This window comes from Pteropus alecto, unplaced genomic scaffold (genome assembly GCF_000325575.1).
Source record: "Pteropus alecto unplaced genomic scaffold, ASM32557v1 scaffold34, whole genome shotgun sequence".
NCBI lineage: Eukaryota > Metazoa > Chordata > Mammalia > Chiroptera > Pteropodidae > Pteropus > Pteropus alecto.
The window spans coordinates 4,638,344-4,660,051 of record NW_006435763.1 but is presented as its reverse complement, the minus strand read 5'-3'; the positions used below and the strand labels follow the sequence as shown (position 1 = coordinate 4,660,051).

General features: G+C 40.5%; 1 long non-coding RNA gene across 1 annotated transcript in view; it reads left to right on the top strand.

The window, feature by feature from the left end:
* The window catches only part of LOC112479128, a 9,431-nt gene extending 2,481 nt beyond the window's left edge, over nucleotides 1–6,950 (top strand). The window contains exons 2-3 of the long non-coding RNA XR_003046057.1: nucleotides 1,318–1,512; nucleotides 3,001–6,950. This is a non-coding gene — a long non-coding RNA (uncharacterized LOC112479128). The remainder of the gene's footprint in view (nucleotides 1–1,317; nucleotides 1,513–3,000) is intronic.
* Nucleotides 6,951–21,708: the final 14,758 nt, after the last annotated feature.

Sequence of the window (21,708 nt, the reverse complement as noted above, 5' to 3'; positions counted from 1 at the left end):
CCTCCGGAAGCTGCCGGGGTCTTAGTGTCCCGACCCGGCGACCAGTTTTCGAATCCTACTGTAACAACAACAACGACCGCATCAACAGTAATAATAACCACCAGGAGAAAAGCCCAGGTCCTGAACCCTCTTTGAGCCCGGAGCCCACCAAATGCCAGCTGCGTCCACGTTGGATCCTCTACGACTTCCCTTTCATGAGGAAAACAGCACAGTCAGGTTGAGTGGCCTTTCCAGGGTCACCAGGCTAACCCAGCCAGCTGATTGCAGGGCTGACACAGAAACATAGGAGGTGGATACACTTAATCTGTTAGAGAAACTGAGGCTCAGAGAGGTGAAGTGATTTGCTTGAGGTCAGGCAGGGGCGAATAGTGAAAGTGGGATTCGAACCCACAATCAACTGACTCCGGAGCACACGTGGCCTGCGGGCTCCAATCACCCTCCGAGGCAGCTATGGTCCCCACACATGTGCAAAGCGCCTTGTCATTTTCTCGACCCTGTTTGCGCAGCACTCAGGAAATAACTGGGTTATTGATCCCCACGGTAGAGGTAAAGAAACTGAGGCCTGCACACATAGTGATAATTAACAGGCCTTCGCAGTCATGGGGCTTCCTAAGGCTTTGTTCTTAACGATAAACATGAATTAACTCGGTAATGCTTGCAACAACCCGGGGTGGAAGTAAGTACCGATGTGTAGTTTCCATTACACACACACACACACACACACACACACACACACACACACACACACACACACACACACACACACACCACCCCCACCCCCACACCACCCCCAGCTGCGCCAACTACAACAGAAACAATGCTTGAATTTGAGATCCCCAAAGGACCAAAGGTGAGGGAAGGAGAGAGAATTGTTTTCTATATTTTATTGGCCCAGGTTCCCCTCAGGGTGAGTGAGTATTCAAGGGATACTTACTTTCAGGTGATAATACTCCTTGTGCTGTTGCTTTGACATTTGTATCGTCAACAAAGACTTATTGAGCATCTACTATAGGCCAGGTCTTGCTAAGAACAAGACGAGATTGCTGCTCTTATGGAGCTTAAAGTGTTGAGGTTTCTTGTGGGTTTTTTAAGTGGTTTTTTTTTTTTTCATGGTAGGGGAATAGGTTAATCAAATAATGACATAAAGAAAGGGTATCTGTGATAGAAGCTAGGAAGAAAAAAAGGGCAGTAAGAGGGCCTAAAAGAGCCCTGGCCTGCTGGAGGTAGAAGTCAGGGAAGGCTTCCTGGAGGAGGAAGGTTTTTGAGTTGAGATACAAGTGATGAGTCTGATTTCATGAGCCCTGGGTTGTGTTCTAGGCTGAAGAAGACAGCTTAAGGAAAAGCCGTGAAGCAGGACAGAGCAGGTCCTTGGAGGAACCTGAAGACAATCTGGGTGAAAGGAATTCAGAGGCAGAAGCAGGAGGGATCAGAAGAAGCCAGAGCATGCAGGATCTTGTTGACCAAGGGAGAGGTTTCAGCTTGGCCCTAAGAACAATGAGACTACTGGTACTGGTAAGTTCTAAGCTGAGCTCGAGACGGGGCAGCTTTCTTTCTATTCTTATCCAAATTCTTTATTCATTCTTGTTTTCAACATATATTTATTGAGCAAGCATATGAAAAAGTGCTCGTCATCATTAGTCATCAGGGAAATGCAAATAAACCCCAGCGAAATACCATCACTCTCCCACTAGAATGACTGAAATGAAATGTCAGGTTTGGGCCAAGATAAGGAATAACTGAAATGCTCACACTCTATTAGTAGAAGTGTAAATTGGTTCAAGTGCTTTGGAAAATGGTCCGGCAGTTTCTACTAAAGCTAAACATACAGCTACCCGGTGACACAGCAATTCCACTCGTTTCCAAGAGAAAACAGTGCTTATGTCCATCAAAAGACATCTACAAAAAATGTTCAGAACGGCTTTACTCAAAATAGTCAAAAACTAGAAACAACCTAAATGCCCATCACTAGTTAAAAGGACGAATAAATTGTGACACATTCACACGATAGATTACTACTCAGCAATTTTTTAAAAAGGATCAAATTATTAACACATGCAACAATACGGATGTAGCCCACAAAACATCATAAGGAACAAAAGAAACCAGAACTTCATTTAAATGAAGTTCAAGAGCAGGTAATAGTAATAGATATTGATAGAAGTCAGAATAATGGTCACGTTTGGCCATTTGGCGGGCGGAGGGGAGGGGATATGATTAAGAAGGGGTACGAGAGAGCCTGCTGGAGAGCTAGAAATGTTTTAGAACTTGACCTGGTGGTAGTTACATGGTTTCTATACACACACACACGTTTTAAAATTTATTGAGCTGGATGCTTAAGGTTGTCGTACGTTATTTTATAAACGTTAGGCCTTATATAAAAATTTAAAATAAAAAATAAACAAATAAAAATATTTATTGGGGCTGACCATGTGCCAGACACTCTATTAGGTGCTGTAGACGCAGCAGAGGATAAAGCAAAGATCACTGTCTCCGTAAGGAGGAAGCAGAGGTTAGCCCAAACAAATGAGTATGCCTTTTTCCAGGAGCAGAAACGGAGGGGTTAGAGGGAGGAAGTGACTTGTCCAAGATCCCATAGCTGGGATGTGACAGAGACAAGACCCAGCCCTGCTCTCAACTGCCAAGCCCTCCCTGAGCTGCCCTTTCAGCCACAGACTCAAAGGCCCTCCCTTCCCCTTCCCTCCAATCCCCTTCCTCCCCATCTGTGGCTCTAGTACAAAAAATGAACACCCTCTGACCAAGCCGCTCTGGGCCCTGGGCCAAACCCAATGAAATGACAACAAACAAAATAATTGGTGATGAAAATGCAGGATATGGATTTCAAGGCATTGCCAGCCTTGTTAGACTATTGAGTGAATTGTAAGAATGCCGGAGAGACCCTTTTTATTTTTCCCTGGAATCATAGCACCCTGTTCCTGTTCATTTATTCTGTGGATCTTAATATTCTTTGTAATCATTTAATTATCCCTTTGCTCCATATAGGCCTCCCAGCCAGACCGGAAGCTCCCAGCTACTGCCGTGTGTCACCTATACTGCTACAGCAGCATGCTCCCTGGTCTTCCCATTCCTGTCCCTCCCCGCTGCAACCAGTCAGAGCTCTCTCTACACGCAGCCAGAGGAGTCCTATTAAAGCACCCTTGCATAAAGGCTCCCATGGCCTCCCATTGTGCTTAGTACGAAGTCCTACTGGAAAGGATCCAGCAATTCCATTTTGGGGTGCACACCCGCAAGAAGTGAAAGCAGGGACTCAAACAGGTATTTGCACACCCATCTTCATAACAGCACTATTCACGATGGCCAAGAGTTTGGAAGTGACCCAAGTGTCCACGGACAGATTAATAGATAAACAAAACGTGGTATCTCCATACAATGGAATATTATTCGGCCTTAAAAGAGAAAGAAATTTTGACACATGCTACCATGAGGGTGAACCTTGAAGATATTATGCTAAGTGAAATAAGACAGTCACAAAAGGACAAAGATTGTATGAATCCACTTATATGAGGTCCGTAGAGTAGACAGATTCATAGAGACGGAAGTAGAATGGTGGTTGCCAGGGGCTGCGGGGAGGAGCGAGATGGGGAGTTGGTGTTGAATGGGTGCAGAGTTTCAGTCTGGGAAGATGAAAATGTTCTGGATGGAAAGTTCTAAGGGATTCTCAGGGAAGAGAAAAGCAACACAATAAGCCATCAGATGGTTCTGAGGACCAAATAAAATGGAGTCATTACAGTCAAACTGCTAAATTCCTAAAATCAAGTAGGTCGAGACATGAAGAAATAAGTCTGTTCTTGTTTGAACTAGCCAACTTACAACGGTTGAACTTTCCAGTCGTCCTGCATCAATACCTGGATATACATCAGACCTCCAGGTAACTCTCTGGTTACCCGCTGAAGGACTAAGGAAAGAATGTTCGTTATCCAGACCACATGACGTTCAGGATCCAGACCACCGGTCATCTAGGGGTTGAGCATCTCACACCAATCCGGGGGCTAAGAACACAGGACACATTCTTCTCGAGAATGTACTGTTTACCGTAAGAACTCTTAGCTTTTCTCTCTTCTTCAAAACACTCTGGGTATTGCCTCTACGTGTTCCTAGTTTGCAGACCCTAATACCCTTGATTAATCCTTTATCGTTTCTTTCTAGTCAAAGCCTTCAGGCTCTTTTTGAGTTCATGTGACGGTTTCCAATTCTTTCTTTCAACTACACCAATAATAGTAACAGTGAGTGTTTACCGAGTACGCATGCTGTGCCAGGCACTATGTGTGTGGCCTCACTTCGTGCCCACCAGAACCCTAAGAGTTAGAGGCTACGATTAGACTCACAGAGGTTAAGGGCTCATTCAAGGTCACACCGCTGGTGGGTGGCAACATGGATATTGAACCCAGGAGCCACTACCCTTTTCTGCCACGTCAATAAGAACGTCAAAGAAGGTCTTTGACAGAGGAGAAACTGAGACATCAGGACTGTACTAATAGGACCAGGTTCCTTAAAGACCAGAAAGGCTGACACCACAAGGGCCGGTGGCCTTCGTACAGTGCTACAAGGGATGGGGTTTTTGTTTTTATTTTTGTTTACGTTTTCATTGTAAATGCTTTTAAACATAAAGTACTTACATCTCTTCATCTTTATCTACACATGTAAAATGTATTAATTTACTTTTTTGTAACCATTTCAAAGTAATTAGACTTTGTGACAATTTACCCCTAACTATTTCAGTAAGTACCTCTAAAAGGTAACGACATTCACTTACGTAATCACAATACCAGCGTCACACCTAACAAAATTCCTTAATATTGTCTAATACTCAATTCATATTCAAATTTCCCCAATATCACCAAAGTGTTATTTTTTAAAAAAGCTTATGTTTTCATGGAACCTGACTGTTTTAGCCCAATCAGAAAAGGCCGCCAGGAACAAACCTGTAATCATCCGACAAAGCCAGGTTTAGTCTCTCATTATAAAGAGGGAGAGCAATTATGGCATGCCTTACCAAACAAAGGAAAAAGTCAGGCTATTATAGGATGTGAGGAAGGGTCAAGTGTAGGTGAAATTTAAAAGCTGGGTTTTGATAGGCTCGAAGCAAAACAGGGCTGTGAGTGGAGGGGTTCACATCCGCTAGGACTGAAACTACAGAGTGAAATAAACGTGGACCGTTCGGTTCAGAAAGCCCTTATCCGATGCTCTGTCTTTGGGTCGGCCATCGAAGCAGCTTCTCAGTCCCCAAGTGGCTTAGGTCTCGCAGGCACGAGAAAACTTTCATTCACACCGACATCATTTCAAACTGCAAAGTCTCTATCCATCCATGATTTTTGAGAACAGTGCCCAAGCAAATATGAAAGCAATGGCCGCTCTGGAAAAGGGAGTCCCTATGGCACTTGACAGCGGCAGGGTGTCTTCGAAAAAGTGTTTCCTGGTACCTTTGCCGATAGCTTGATCGGTGTCCGTTATTCTAGCCTGAAGAATGGCCGGGCTGAGTCCCACTCTCTCGGTCTGATCCAACTTTTATTTTCTCATAATTCGGGATCATGCACTACATTTAGTTGTTTTGTCTTTTAAGGGTCTTTTAATCTAGAACAGTCGGCCATCTTTTTTTTTTTTTTTTAATGACATTGTCTTGTTGAAGAGACCAAGCCAATTATACAGTTGAATGTCCCACGTTCTGGATCCTTCCTTTTGTTTCCTCACTGGCATGGTTTAATTGTTTCTTCCGTCCGCTGTATTTTCTGTAAACTTTAGCTCTAAAGGCTTGCTTTGATAGAAGTTAGTAAACATTCTTCCCAGAATAAGTGCTCTTGGCCAGAACAGTTTTAAGAGGCTCTGTTTCCACGTAGACTTTCCATCTAACCCGCTCTTAGGTATTTCACCAAGAGAAAAAATGAAAATGGACATCCACACAAAGCCTTGCACTTGGATGAGCACAGCAGCATAATGCGTAATAGCCCCAACCTGGAAGCGACCCAAATCTCCATCAACAGGTGAACGAGAAACAAACTGTAGTACATCCATACAGTGACTACAGCCCAGCAAGAAAAAGGAACTATGCCTTACATTCATCTCAGAATCATTATGCTGAGTGAAAAGAACCACATGCAAAGGACCACATGCTGTATATAGAGACAGAAAGCAGACCAGTGGCTGCCTGGAACTGGGGGTACAGGGGGATTGATAGCAAAGGGGCATGAGAGAATTTTCTGGAAAGAAAGCTTTCTTTCTGTATATTGAATGTGGCAGACACTACACAGGCACATACATTTGTCAGAATTCACCAGAGTGGCTACTTTATGCATTTTATTGTATGGAATCATATCTCAAAAAAAGAGAAAGGGAGAGAATCTGTTTAGATCTCAGCTCCGGTGTGTTCTCTCTCCTAAAACGGACATGCCTGAAAAAGTGCCTGAGGTCCAAGGTGTCCCCTCCTTCACAAATGTCCTTCCTCCACTTCACAAAAGTAAGGCAATACTTTCCTCTTCATCTCAAAACTTACTAAGGTGTTCGGCGTTGCGGTTATAAAACCCTGGATGCCCAGCAAAGGCGTGGTGTGACGTAACAGCATGTGGTTTGGAAAGGGGCCGGCCTTTGGATAACAAATCTTTTTCCAGTTCAGGTGGTTTCCAACTTGCTTTCGAACAACTTGAAGAAGGCCCTACATGACTCGTCAGGTGACTGATCCCTACAAATGATTCCCGATAATGGATCAGAATGTGATGTGTGGCAAATTGCATGGGAGTTCAAACACGTATGACCTTGAGTTACTTAGCTGTAACAAAATTTCCATTCCAGTCTGCTGTTTATATGAAAAACATTTCTCAGTGTTTACTTCTATAAAAACAAGAAACAGGAATAACATATTTTCTAACCTTTGTCCCATTCCAGCAATAAGAAACATTCATACACTGATAAATATATAAAACAAATATACAAAACATTAACCAGCCCCAGTCATTTCATTAAAAGACTCATTTAGAATAAGACATACTTTTTAATGTATAACAATTATTGATCACAGTGTAGTGTATTTATGTTGTTTTGATCAACTATGTTCAAATAATAATTGCAATGATAAATCATGAAAAATTTTTAATAATTGCAATGATAAATCAATGAAAAATTTTTAATACTTAGAGCCTTATGATCACGGGATGGTCTTCAAAATTAGAGCCTTGGGGAATCAGAACTTATTAAATATATATATATACATAACTTCATATAAGCATTTGTATTACAGAGAATTACAATCAGTTAATTAACTTTTAAAACAATTTCAAATATATCATATTAGGCTAGAAGTCTGTGAGGGAAGTCGAATGAAAATACAAGTCCAAGGGGGGAAAAAAGACTAAGATAAAACTTCTAATGGTTAAGAGCTTGTTCTTGTATATTCTTCGCACAAGATTTTCCATTTATTTTCGTAACGTGTGTGTTATGCTCCTGGATTTTTTAGAATGAAGGATGGCAAGTATATTTAAAAGTGTAAAGTTAAAGTTATATTCTAAAGTATCAATATTTATAATGACTGGGAAATTGGACTCTGCCACTATTTAAACTTACAATATATAAACAAATTTTAGATGTCAACTTAGAAATGTACGAGGAAAGGTCACATAGTTCTTACAAATTCTTTTAGGAGAAACACAAGTAGAATCACTGAAGATCAGCAAACAAGACCATCAACCAAGCAGTAACAGCATGCCAGGTAAAATGCCCAGCATTAAGACTGATGAGATCCCTGCTCTCATGGACATGACACCTGGTAATAAGTATAAACAAAGGAGAAAAAGAGCCAATTTCAGGACTTGTTGATATTTAGAAGAACACAATAAATGTAATAGAAAGTTCCTTGGCAGGAGAGGGACCAATTCATTGGTCAAGGAAGTCTCACAGAGAAAGTGACATTTGAGCTGAGGCCTGAATGTTGAGGATGTCAGTGACCAGAAAAATCTGAGAAAGAGAGTATCAGGCTGAGGAAACCGTGCAAAGTTCCCATGGCAGAAATGAACTTAGTGTATTCCAGGAATAGAAAGAAGATGCTTTTGACTGGAGCATGGTGAGCCGGGGGAGTGTAGAAAATGTAGGCTGGGGTCTTATAGGCTGTGCTATGGAGTCTGAATTTTATTCAGAAGACAATAAGAATCCTTTAGGAGAGTTTCTCAATCTCCACCCTATTGACATTTGGCCCAGATCATTCCTGGTGGTAGGGGCTGTCCCCAGCATTGCAGGCTGTTTGGCAGCATCCCTGTCGTCCACTCACTAGTTGCCAGGAATATCCCACCTCACTCTGCATTGTGACAACCCAAAACAGATATGGCCATATGTCCTCTGGGGGGATCCATTCCCATAAGGGGACACTACGCAGTCACCAGAAACGGTGATGCTGGTGTATGTCTGATGAATAGGAGAACGCTCATGACGCCAGGGAGGCGTGGCAGATTGAACACACTTTATTTCTGCTCCCTCCCATAATCTCCCTGAAGGGACCATCGAGGAATAAGAAATAATAAGAAAATTAATGAGGAAAAGGGAAATGGGAGAGGAAATGACGTCGCAGGAAGGATGCCAGCAAAATTTTAGCAGATAGAAAGCAGGTGGCGAGTGGACTAGCAGACTACAGAGATGCAGGCCAATAAGAACTAAGTGAAATCCCACCATAGAAGATTATTGTCTGAGAAACTGAAAAAGCCAGTTACCTGTGGAGGCTGTGGGGAGTTGCATGGACGTCAGCATCAGGAAAGGTTAGACTCTTCCCGCCCCACAAAGCAGGTGACTATATCTTTCTCAGTCACAGCCTATGATAGGAAGTTTTAGAGAGCTGATATTTGGGAAGGGGCATAATAGAGGGTGGAGTAAGTCATGGAACTAAAAACAGGAGAATTAAATGAGGGAGGACCTAGGAATGGTGAGATTCCCAAGCTTTTGAACGGTGTGGATTTTTTTAAACCATGTGCATATATTTTTTTCATAATAAAAATCATTAAGATTTTTAAAACCAGTATTATATCATCATTGTTCGGTCATCGAAACTATAAGAAGATAAATCAAGAAAACAAGAAAAAACAAATACATAAAACAAAAAAAGAAAAAAAACTATAAGAAGATACACAAGGGGAAATCTCTTTCCTACTCCTGTGTCCATTCCCGTATTCCTAACCCTCTCCAAGAGGTCACTGGTGTTACTAGTCTCTTGGTCAGTCCTTCTAGAATTCTTCATATACATGCTTGTAATGTATATTTCCTCTTGGTAGGGTCTGAATGTTTGTGTCTCCTCCCCCCTCAGTTTCATATGTTGAAATACTAACACTCAGTGTGATGGTGTTAGGGGCTGGGGCCTTTGGGAGGTGATTAGGTCATGGGGGCAAATGAATGCATTTAGTGCCCTTGTAAAAGACACCCCAGAAAGCTAGCTCCCTTGCCCCTTCCACCGTGTGAGGACACAGGGAGAAGGCGCTGGCTATGAACCAGGAAGGGGGTCCTCACCAGAGCACAGCCATGTTGGCGCCTTGGTCTTGGGCTGTCAGCCTTCAGAACTGTGAGAAATAAATTTCTGTTGTTGCTAAGCCACCCAGTCTATGGTATTTTGTTACAGGAGCCTGAGCAGACCAAGACACCTCTCCTCTCAAAATAAATGCCATACACAGACCGTATATCTTTTTGACAAAACCTCTCCCAAGACTCTTGCTGGCAATGTGAGAAAACGTGGGCTCGGTGGCTGTGTTCCTTTCATTCAGGAGAAGCTAAGTCTGCAAATCTCACAAGTGCTGATGGGGAGAGATATCTGGGGAGATGTTCTCCTGTGTTACACTCTGTTCTCTCTTTTTTTAATTTTCGATCATCATTTATTGTTTTCTAAAAGCCACGCCCTGTGCTATACTAAGTATTTAATATACTTGGCCTGATTTGTCTTTTTATTCCTCCCAGCAAACAGAACCTATGTAACCATCAGTTACAGAAGGCACAGTGCCTCAGGCCCATGATGCTTTTGGGACTCCATTGAAAGGTTTTAATTCTTTTAAAATGAGAAAAAATAAATAAATATAACCCTGCCTTTATTATAGTCACCTTTTTAGCAACACAATCATATAATGTACTTTGAGATTTTTTTTTTTTTTTATGGAGAAATGTGGCCTGACCAGCAACTCTACAAGGTGGATACTATTGTTACACAATTTATTCGAGGAAATTAAGGTCTGAGAAGTGACTTGACCAAGGTCAGACAGATGGAGAGTGTGGGAACAAGAACTTGAAGCCAGGCCTGGGGGACCCTAAAGCTCATGGTTGGCCACTGAGGTGAAGGGCCTGCAGGTGAACACTTTTACCTCCAGGGGTGTGTCTAAGTGGAGCTGGGGAGGTTTAAGACTAAGAGGAGATTTGATACAGTCTTCAAATATTTTAGGGGCTGTCATATAGAAAAGGATTAGCCCTGTTTTCTATTGCTTTTGAAACAGAACTAGACTAGGTGGAGTGGGTTGCAGGAAAGCAGATTTTGACCCAGTGATGTAATGAACTTACTGGAAGTAACAAGATCTCGGTCAGTGGCAATTTATCCTAAAAAACAAGGATGGGGAGTTTGACCCCAGTACCTGACAAGAAAAGAATTGAAGAGGGTTGCAGCCTTGGGAGAGGAGTTGGATGAGAATGAGATGAAATTTTCTGTCTCTTTAACGTTAAGAGTCAACATTTGCAAATACTAGCAGTTCAGCAATTTAGAGGAGTCTGGATCCTCCTCACTCCCACCCCAATTTTATCAATCTTAATTGAGACCTCTTATACACAGTTGGTGGGAGTATAAATGCACACAGTTGGTGGGAGTATAAATGCACACAGTCTTTCTGGAAGAGCTATTGGCAGTATCTATTAATAGCTAGACTCTTCATACCTTTTGACTTAATTCTGCATGGAAGAATTGACCCTATCCAAGCACAGATATGCAAAAATATTTGCCCAAGGATGTTCACCCACAGTGTGTTTACAACAGGAAATATTTGGCAACGACTTAAGTGTCCGCCAGGAGATTAGTTAAATGAATGATGATATATGATAGATATATTGTGCATTGTATTAATGATCTAGGCTCTGTTGTAGGCCCTAGGGAATCCAAAAAAAGCATAAATGACAAAAAAAAAAAAAACCCATCCTGTGAATTTCCTCCTTGTGAGGTAGAAGAATGTCAGATTATAAACAGACATACTTAATAGGTAAGTCATGTAGCATATTTAAAGATGGTAAGGGCTGTGCTGAGAACTTGGGAATGTGGAGTAGAGATGAGGGCATGCTACAGTTTTAAGTAGAGTACGCCTTACTAAAGTGACTTTGGAAAGACTTGAGGCTTGGTGAAACACCCAGCATTTCTGTGGTTCTAAGGTAGAAATTCATAGGGAGAACAGCTTAGAGGGGCCTGTCCTCCAGCAGGCCTTAGAGGGAACAGTAGCTATTGTTCATTTTATCCTGAAAGTAACAAGCACTCACAAAAACACTTATCTAAGGAAGATGCCTAAAAGCATTTTAGTTTGCAAATGAAGAGTGGGAGGGCTTGGGCTCCAGTGACTGTTTTATCTGCCTCCCAGAAAGGAGTCAAAGCATCTTGGCCAAGGGCAAGGTCCCTTCCTGAGCCATCCTGTGTGCCTGGCTGCTTTTGTAGCAATCTGTCCATGTGTTTCCATCAGTTTGCTCCCTTTGTCCTTGATAAAGCCTCACAGGGCTCCTCCAATAGACAATGACAGAGCCATTGGTGTGGTGAGGTCCCTCCCTGAACAAAAGGTTACTAATTGGCAACTCCTTAAACTAAGGGAGTTGGTCCCTATCAATGCATTTATTCTAAGTCTTGGCAACAGACTGGGAGGTACCCAAGGGATCACTTGTTTGCTTTCCCTGACTTCAAGCCATCTTATCTAGTTCCTTCTAAAAATGACACTGGCCCCATTAGGGTAACAGGTATCTAATGGAGTCTGCTCTGGTTTCGATGTCACCTGAAGTAGAGAAAGGAGCTCCTTCAAGGGGAAGAGACAAATAGATTTCCACACAAAGCCAAAAATTAATACCCCAAGAGCAATCAATAAAGTCCCAAAGGAGGATGAAGAAAGGCTTCACTGGAAGAGACACAGTTGGGGTTCTGACACAGGGACAAGGGGAATGGTGTCCTAGGCAGAAGATATGGCAAAGAACAACGCATGAAGGCTGCTAACAATGGTGCATATTCAAGTTGTTCTAAGTAGTTCTGTCTGAAGCATAGTGATTAAGAAAAGAATAAATAATAGTAATAACTTATAGTCATTGTACACTTTAGAATGCCGGACAGCATTCGAAACACTTTCTACTCCATCTAAATCTTCACAATAATCCTGTAGAAAGATATAAGACTGTAGGTGAGAAAACACAGGCAAAGATAGGTTTATAATTTGCCCATGTGTGGCTGAGGGGTTTGTAAAACACCGCCAGTACCAGTAATAACAACCACATAAATTAACTGCCATTGATTGATCGCCAAGCACTCCACTGAGTGTTGAACTCCTTCTTCCTCTGATCTGACCTTCACGGTCCAGGTGAGGAAGCTGAAGCTTGGGTAGGAGTAAAATTTTTGTATACAATTAAAGCTAAGTTGGTACTGTTTCTGACTAGATTGTTATAAATTACGATGTTAATTGTAATTCCCAAGGCAACTACTAAGAAAGTAATTGAAAAATATCAAGTAAAAGAGATGAGAAGGGACTCAAAATAGTACACTAGAAAATATCTATCTAACACAAAAGAAGGCAGTAATGGAGGAATTGAGGAACAAAAAAGATGACATATAGAAAACAAATAGCAAATTAGCCAAAGTAAGTCCTTACTTATGAAAAATCACATTAAATGTAAATGGATTAAACTCTCCCATTAAAGGTCAGACTGATGGAATGGATGAAATAACATGAAGCAACTCTATGTTCACTTTAGAACCAGAGACACAAATAGATTGAAAGTGAAAGGATGAAAAAAGATATTTCATGCAAGCAGTAGCCAAAATAGAGTTGGAATGGTTATACTAATGTCACAAAAATAGACTTTATATCACAAATTGTTTACAATCAATAAGTGTCCAAAGAATGACATTATATAATGATAAAATGGTAGATCTATTAAGAAGATATAACAATTATAAACATATATGAACCTAAAACAGAGCCCTGAAATATATGAAGCAAAATTGACTGAATCGAAAGAGAAATTCGACAATAATAGTTAGAGACTTTAACCCTTTCAATAATGGGTAGATCTACTAGACCAAAGATAAACAAGGAAATAGAAGACTTGAACAATACCATAAGGCAACTAAACCTAAGAAACATATTGACGACACTCAACTCAAAAACAGCAGAATATATATTCTTCTCTAGTGTGCATGGAACATTCTCCAGCATAGACCATATGGTAGGCCACACACAAAACAAGTCTCAATAAATTTTTAAAAGACTGAAACCATACACACTATCTTCTCCAATGTAAATGAAACGAAACTAGAAACAGAAGGAAAACTGAAAAATTCAAATATGTTCAAATTAAACAATAAATTAAACAACCAGTGGGTGAAGAAAGACATCGCATGGGAAATTAGAAGATACTTTGAGATGAACAAAAGTCCAACATACCAAAACTTATGATATGCAGCAAAAGCAGTACATAGAAAGAAAGTTATAGCTGTAAACATATATTTTTTTTTAATGAAAGATCTCAAATCGATCATCTAACTTCCTACCTTAAGGGATTAGAAAAAGAAGCTCGAACTGCACCCAAATGAGCAGAAAGGAAAAAAATAATAAAGATTAAAGATGAACAAAATAGATAATAGAAAAGCAATAGAGAGAATCAACAAACCCAAAAGTTGGTTCCTTCTTTGAAAAGATCGACAAAATTGATAAACTTTTAGCTCGACCAAGAAAAAAAAAAAAGAGAGAAGACTCAAATTGCTAAATTCAGGAAGGAAAGTGGGGACATTACTATCAACCTTAAAATAAATAAATAAATAAATAAATAAATAAATGCTCTAAGCGATGTATGCCAGCAAATTAGATAACCTAGATGAAATGAACAAATTCCTGGAAACACACAAACTGCCAAAATGTGAATAGACCTAAAGTAATAAAAAGATTGAATTAGTAATAATAATTTTTTTAATTCCAATAAAGAAAAGCTCGGGACCAGATGGCTTCACTGGTGAATTCTATAAAGCGTTTAAAGAATTAAAACCAATCCTTCTTCAATGTTTCCAAAAAATAGAAGAGACCAGCATTACCTTGATACCACAGCCAGACAAAGATATCATAAGAAGAAACTACAGACCAATGCCCCTTATGGCTATACATGAGAAAGTTCTCAAAAAACACTAGCATATTGAATCCAGCAGCATATACACAGATTATACATCATGTTTAAATGAGTTTTATCCCAGGAATGCAAAGGTGAGTCAATATTTTAAAAGTCAATCGATGCCATACACCACATTAATAGAATAAAGAGGGCAAAAGACCACATGAACATTTCAATATATGCAGGGGAAAAAAAGCATTTGATGAAATCTAACACCCTTTCATACTAGAAGGGAATTTTTTCAACATGATAAGGGGCACATATGAAAAACTCACATGCTTTGCAAGGATGAGAGACTTAAAGCTGCCCCATGATCAGGACCAAGACAAAGATGCCTGCTTTTGTTACTTCTGTTCGACATTGTACTTGAGTGTTTTCAAATAAAAATAATATGGGTTTTATTATTATTCAGGTATGGTGAGGCCAACAGATCAGGAGGTGACTGCCATTGAAAAGATAGTTTATTATACCTACAGATCCCAAGAGAAAGGACCATGCCATGCCATGGAGGCAAGGGGCACACAGGAGGCAGAGGGACAAGGGGGAACTGAGGGCAAAAGCCTCCACTGAAGTTTCAAAGGAAATGGTGGAGGTAGGGTAAGTAGGCTTAGGATTGGCTAGTTTGAATAATTTCAGCAAGCCCTGAGGTGTAGGGGCTGTCCCTAGCTGTTTGATACCTGGCCCTGAAAACTACAAAATCTTGCTGAAATTAAAAACCTAAATACATGGAAAGACATCATGTGACTGTGGATTGGAAGACTTAATATTTAAGATGGAAATACTACACAGTAGCAATCTATAGATTTAATGCCATCCTTATCAAAATCCCAATGTCCTTTTTTACAGACATGGAAAAGCCGGAAAGAAAATATATAAGGTATTGCAAGGGCCCCTAAAAAGCCAAAAAAATCAAGATAAAGAACAAAGTTGGAAGACTCACACTTACTGCAAAGCTACTATAACTGAACATTGTGGTACTGACAATAAGGATAGTCATATAGCAGAATTGAGATTCTGTAAATAAACCCATGCATCTATAGTCAATTGAGTTTTGACAAGAGTGCCAAGGGCATTCATTGAGGGAAGAGTAATCCCTTCAATAAATGGTCCTGGGACAACTGGATATTTACATGCAAAAGGAGGTTGGACATTGAACTCACATCATATACAAAAATTAACTCAAAATGGATCAACAACCTAAATATGAGTTAAAACTATAAAATACTAAAAAAAGAAAGAGAGAGAGAAAAAGAGAGAGAGAGAGAGAGAGAAAGGAAGGAAGGAGGGAAGAAAAAGAAAGAAGAAAGAAAGAAAGAAAGAGAAAGAGAGAGAGAAAGAAAAAGAAAGAAAGAAAGAAAGAAAGAAAGAAAGAAAGAAAGAAAGAAAGAAAGAAAGAAAGAAAGAAAGAAAGAAAGAAAGAAAGAAAGAAAGAAAGAAAGAAAGAAAGAAAGAAAGAAAGAAAGAAAGAAAGAAAGAAAGAAAGAAAGAAAGAAAGAAAGAAAGAAAGAAAGAAAGAAAGAAAGAAAGAAAGAAAGAAAGAAAGAAAGAAAGAAAGAAAGAAAGAAAGAAAGAAAGAAAGAAAGAAAGAAAGAAAGAAAGAAAGAAAGAAAGAAAGAAAGAAAGAAAGAAAGAAAGAAAGAAAGAAAGAAAGAAAAGGAACTATAAAAATACTTAGAAGAAAACCTAGAAGCAAATCTTCATGATCTTGGTTTTGGCAATAGTTTCTTAAATATGACACCAAAAGCAAAAGCAACAACAACAAAAATAAATAAACTGGACTTCATCAAAATTAAAAACACTATCAAGACAATGAAAAGACTACCCAGAGAATAGAAGAAAATATTTGCAAATCATGTTTGATAAAACTCCAGTATCCAATGTTGACTGAAAAATAATATTGACTCAATGTTTCATTATTAAAAAGGATTTATTTAGAGGGGGAAAAAGGTTGCAAGCCATGTGCATACTTTGGCCTGTGAGTCAAGGTGGAGGGGTATTTATAGAGGGGGAAAAGGAAGTTAAAATCATAGAGCTTTATGATAAACATAGAGTTCTTCTTGTAAGGTTTTTAAATAATTTTTTATTTTTAAATTACAATTGGAATACAATATTATATTAGTTTCAGGTATACAACATTGTGATTAGATATTTATATAACCTATAGAGTGATCACCCCAATAAATCTAGTACCCATTTGACACTACGCATTGTTATTACAATATTGACTATATTCCTCACGCTATACCTTGCATCCCCTGACGTTTTATAACTACCAATTTGTACTTCTTAATCCCTTCCCCTTTTTCACCTACTCCCCCAAACCCCTTTCCATCAGGTAACCATAAAAAATGTTCTCTGTATCTATGAGTTTGTTTCTGTTTTTTGTTTGTTTGTTTGTTTGTTTGTTTACTTTGTTCTTTGGATTTCATGTGAGCGAAATCATATGTCATTTATCTTTCTCTGACTTACTCCACTGAGCACAGTACCTCGTAGGCCCATCCATGTTATTGCAGGTGGGAAGATGTCATTATTTTTTATGGCTGAGTAATATTCCATTGTATATGTGTACCACCTCTTCTTAATTCATTCATCCAATGATGGACACCCAGGTTGCCTCCATATCTTGACTATTGTAAATAATGCTGCAATGAACATATGGATTCACATGTCCCTTCAAAGTAGTGTTTTGGGTTTCTTCGGATGAATATCCATAAGTGGGATTACTGGGTCCTTCTTTGTCTCTCATTATAGGCTTTGTTTTAAAGTCTATTTTGTCTGGTATAAGCATTGCTACCCCAGTTTTTTGTTTGTTTGTTGCCACTTTCATGAAATATCTTTTTCCATCTCTTTACTTTCAGTCTGTGTGTCTTTTGATCTGAAGTGAGTCTTCTAGGAAGCATATGTAGGGGTCTTATTTTCTTATCCATTCGGCCACCCTATCTTTTGATTAGAGCATTTAATCCATTTACATCGAAAGTAATTGTTGTTAGATACGTAGTTATTGCTATTTTATTATTCATATTTTTTTCTTTTTTTCTTTTTTCTTCTTCTTAAAGAAGTCTCTCCAACACTTCCTGTAATACTGGGTTGGTATTGATGAAATCCTTTAGCTTTTTCTTATCTGGGAAGCTCTTATCTGTCCTTCAATTCTAATGATAGCTTTGCTGGCTATGGTAATCTTATTTGTAGGTCTTTTTCATCACTTTGAATATTTCATGCCATTCCCTTCTGACCCGCAAAGTTTCTTTTGAGAAATCCGCTGACGGTCTTATGGGAGAGCTCTCTTGGAGGCCACTGCTTTTCTCTTGCTGCTTTTATTCTCTCTTTGTCTTTAATCTTCGGCATTTTAATTATGATGTGTCTTGGCGCGGGCTTCTTTGGGTTCATCTTGTTTGGGACTCTCTGCGCTTCCTTGGCTTGTATGTGTTTCCTTCACCAGGTTAGGGAAGTTTTCCATCATTATTTCTTGAAACAGGTTGTCAATTCCTTGCTCTCTCTCTTCTTCTTCTTCTTCTTCTGGTACCCCTACAATGAGAACGTTGGTATGCTTGATGTTGGCTCCAAGCCCCCTTAAACTATTCTCATTTTGGAGGGTTTCTTTTTTCTTGTTGCTGTTCTGATTGCTTTTTTTCTGCTACCTTATCTTCAGGATTGCCATTTTGATCCTCTGCTTCATCTAATTGATTGTCGATTCCTCTTAAAGTAGTCTTCATTTCAGTTATTGTATTCTTTATTTCTGACTGGTTCTTTTTTGTTTTATATCTCCACTTTTGTGTTTTCTATCTCTTTGTGAAAGTTCTCACTGAGTTCATCTCCTCTTCCCCTAAATTCATCGAGCAACCTTATAACCAGTTTCTGAACTTGGCATCTGGTAGATTGCTTGTCTCCGTTTTGTTCAATTCTTTTTCTGGAGCTTTGTTCTGTTCTTTCACTTGGTACATGTATCTTTGTCTCCCCATTTTGGCTGCCTCCCTCTGTTTGTTTCTATGTACTAGGTAGGGCTGCTATGTTGCCCAGTCTTAGTAGGGTGGCCTTATGTAGTAGGTGTCCTGTGGGGCTTAGGGACTCAGTCTCCCTTGTCACCTGAGCTGGGTGTTCCAGGTGTGTTTCTTGTATGGGTCCTGCGTGCCTTCCTATTGTAGTTGAGCCTTGGTAGATGTTTGTACATCAATGGGAGGGACTGACCCTCTGGCTGATTGGTTGTGAGGATTGGCTGGTGACTACAATGGAGGAGCCCTTGTAAAGGGGCTGACCCTATAGAGCAAGATTCACTTTAACAGGGCTCTGATACCTGCTGAGTCTGCCCTTTGTGTTGTCCTAGGATGTGGTCCTGGGTGGTGCTCCAGCTCAGAGGGAAGCCAGCCACCAGGCGTTCCAGCCCTGGGGCCTCCTGGGAGGGGCCCCACTGTAAACCAATTTCAGCCACAGCCTGTGCCCTGCCTGGGGCCACCTGGCAGGAACCACCAAGCAATCTACAAATGATTGCCACCCTTCTGAGCTTGGAAGTGCCTTGAGAGGCCAAGCCACAAACCGAGGCCAGCTGATGCTTATGCTGGACTTGGGGCTGCTCAGCAACAGGTATGGGACATGCCGAGGCCAGATGTTGCTTGTTTGGGTTTTGTGAACCTTTGAGAGATTTTAGGAAAGTCCACAACATGAGCCCAGACAGGCCGTTTGTATGAAAAAGCCACTGGAAGCGGCTTGGGTGGGACCGCACATTGGGAGGGGCGGAGCCGAGGGAAGGCAGGAGGCCTGGAGTGTGACCGGTGGTAGCCAAGCTGATGGAAACTCAGACATGGCGGCCCCCTGCATCTGCACACTAGGTGAGGGGAGGACTGAACAAAGGAACAGTGGCCTCTGCCAGCTCTTCTGTCTGGGATAAAGCTGCCCCTCGAGCCCCCACCCTGAAGCCAGACAATTTGGTTCCTCCCCACATGCCCTTGGCGCCCTTTGAGAGGCTTCCTCAGCACCACCACCCAGAGTGAGTGGGTCCATCAGCGGGTAAGTTCACGTGCGGGCCCTCCAAGAGGAACGCCCGTGATCCCCTGCAGCCCCCCATCTCTCTCAGTCACAATCTCTGCTGAATTTCACATCCAGGTGTTATGGGGACTTCTCTTCTTGCCACTGGAACTAGGGAGCCTGTTGTCGGCTGGGACCCGTTGCTCCTCCATGGGAACCCTGCAGCCAAGATATCCCCCCTCCCAATTTTTAACGGCCACGCGCGGGTGTGGGACCTGCCCATTCTGTGTCTCCGCCCCTCCTACCAGACTCAAGGTGATCTGCTATTGTCCTTAGTGGTAGGACTTCTGTTCCGCTAGACTTCAGGTGATTTTCAATGACGGTCGTTCTGTAATTTAGCTGTAATTTTGATGTTGTCGCGAGAGGAGGCAAGCACAGTGTTATCTGCTCCGCCGTCTTGCCGGGAAATTGTCTTCCTGTAGGGTTCTCGTGTGTAGAGTTCTCGCAATAACATAAAGTGCAAGAACTTCCATCAGCCCTTGCTCCTTCCATAGACCCTCCCAATGAATTATGTTTGCTTAAAGTTCCAGTTAGTCATTATCACAAGAATATGTAAAGAATTTTTAAAACTCAAAACAAAGAAGTCAGTTCAGAAGTGGGCCAAGGATTTGAATAGACATTTCTCCAAAGAAGATATTTGAATAGCCAGGAAGTACAGGAAAAGTAGCTCAACATCGTTAGTCACTATGAAAATTTAAATAAAGACATTTCATGGTGATCCCATTGTAAATTATATAAATGCAGGATTGCTATGTTGTACACCTGAAACTAATATAGATTGTACTTTAACAATACTTTAATAAAACACACATACACACAAAATTAGATGCCACTTCACAGACACTAGGAAGACTATAATTTTTTAAAAAGGGAAAGAAAAATAAGAAACATTGACAAAGATGTGGAGAACTGGAACCTTCACATATTGCTGATAATAATGTAAAATAGTGCAGTCTCTGTGGAAAACAGTTTGGCAATTCCTTTAAAAAGGTAAACAGAGAATCACCATATTACCCAGCAATTCCATGCCTAGGTATATACCTGAGAAATGAAAACAGGTATTCGAACATTAGTCTGTACGCAAATGTTCACAGCCACATTACCTATAATAGTGAAAAGTCAAAACAACCCAAATGTCCATCAGCTGATAACCAGATAAATAATATGTAGTCTATCCATACAATGGAATAGAATTCAGACATAAAAAGTAGTTAAGTACTGCTATGTGCTACGACTTGGGTGAACCCTGAAAACATGTGAAATGAAGGAACCCAGACATAAAAGGCCCTTATCATATAAATCCATTTATATGAAAAGTCCAGACAAGTCAAATTTGCAGAGATGGAGATAAATTACCAGTTGTCAGGGCCTCGTGGGTGGGGGAAGGGGGAAATGTAGAGCGACCGCTTAATGGGTACAGTTTCTTTTTGGTGTGATGAAGATACTCTAGAATAGATAGAGGTGATGGTTACATGACATTTTCAATGCGCTAAAGCCATTGAATTGTATAATTTAAAACGGTGATTTTTACGTTAGGTGACATTTACCTCAATAAGTTAAAAAATGAATGGACATGTGACCCAGTTTAGAAGAATGGAATATGAAAACAGCTTTGCTCAGTGTTTCTGGGGAACTTCTTCATGGCTCTCCGAGAGAAATTCCAGAAATTATTCTCTTGTCTCCTCTGACCGTTGCAGTGCTTGAATGTGACACTGGAGACAGCTTTAGTCATCTCATCAAATCTTAAGAAAATGGTGTCCATCTATGGGGGAGAATTTAGAAGGGCACTTGCATGCAAGTTTCCTCCATGTTCTAAATTAGATGTTCCCCCACTGAGTAGGTAGTTGAATTTTAGCTCGTTCTCCTTGGTATGGGGCTGATTCTTCCCAAAGAAGATCTTTTTTTTTTAAAGAAGTTATCTGTCCAGAGGAGCCTTTTCTCTTAAGGCCACCATATATACTAGTGACATCCCTGGGGAAATTCCACGATAATGTAAAGAAAGGGAACCAGGGCCAAAGGCATTAAGTCAGACTTTAAAACTGCCAGGCACGTGGATTTCTAGTTATAGTTAACATTAAATTTTCTTACCAATAAGACAGTTTGATTTGCATCCGGGAAAAAAAAATAGTCTGATCAATTAGGAGTGGTTTTTTTGTTGTTGTTGTTTGTTTGTTTGTTTGTTTTTAATTTGTTTTAGTGGCAGGAGTAAGGAGTGGGGTGAAAATAAGGCAGGGAGATAGCGGCCAATTTGACATGGTCCTCTGGCTTACTCTGAAAAAATCTACCCAAATCTGCCCAGGATCCGTTTGTCTCCTGAAAGGGACTGAGGGAGAT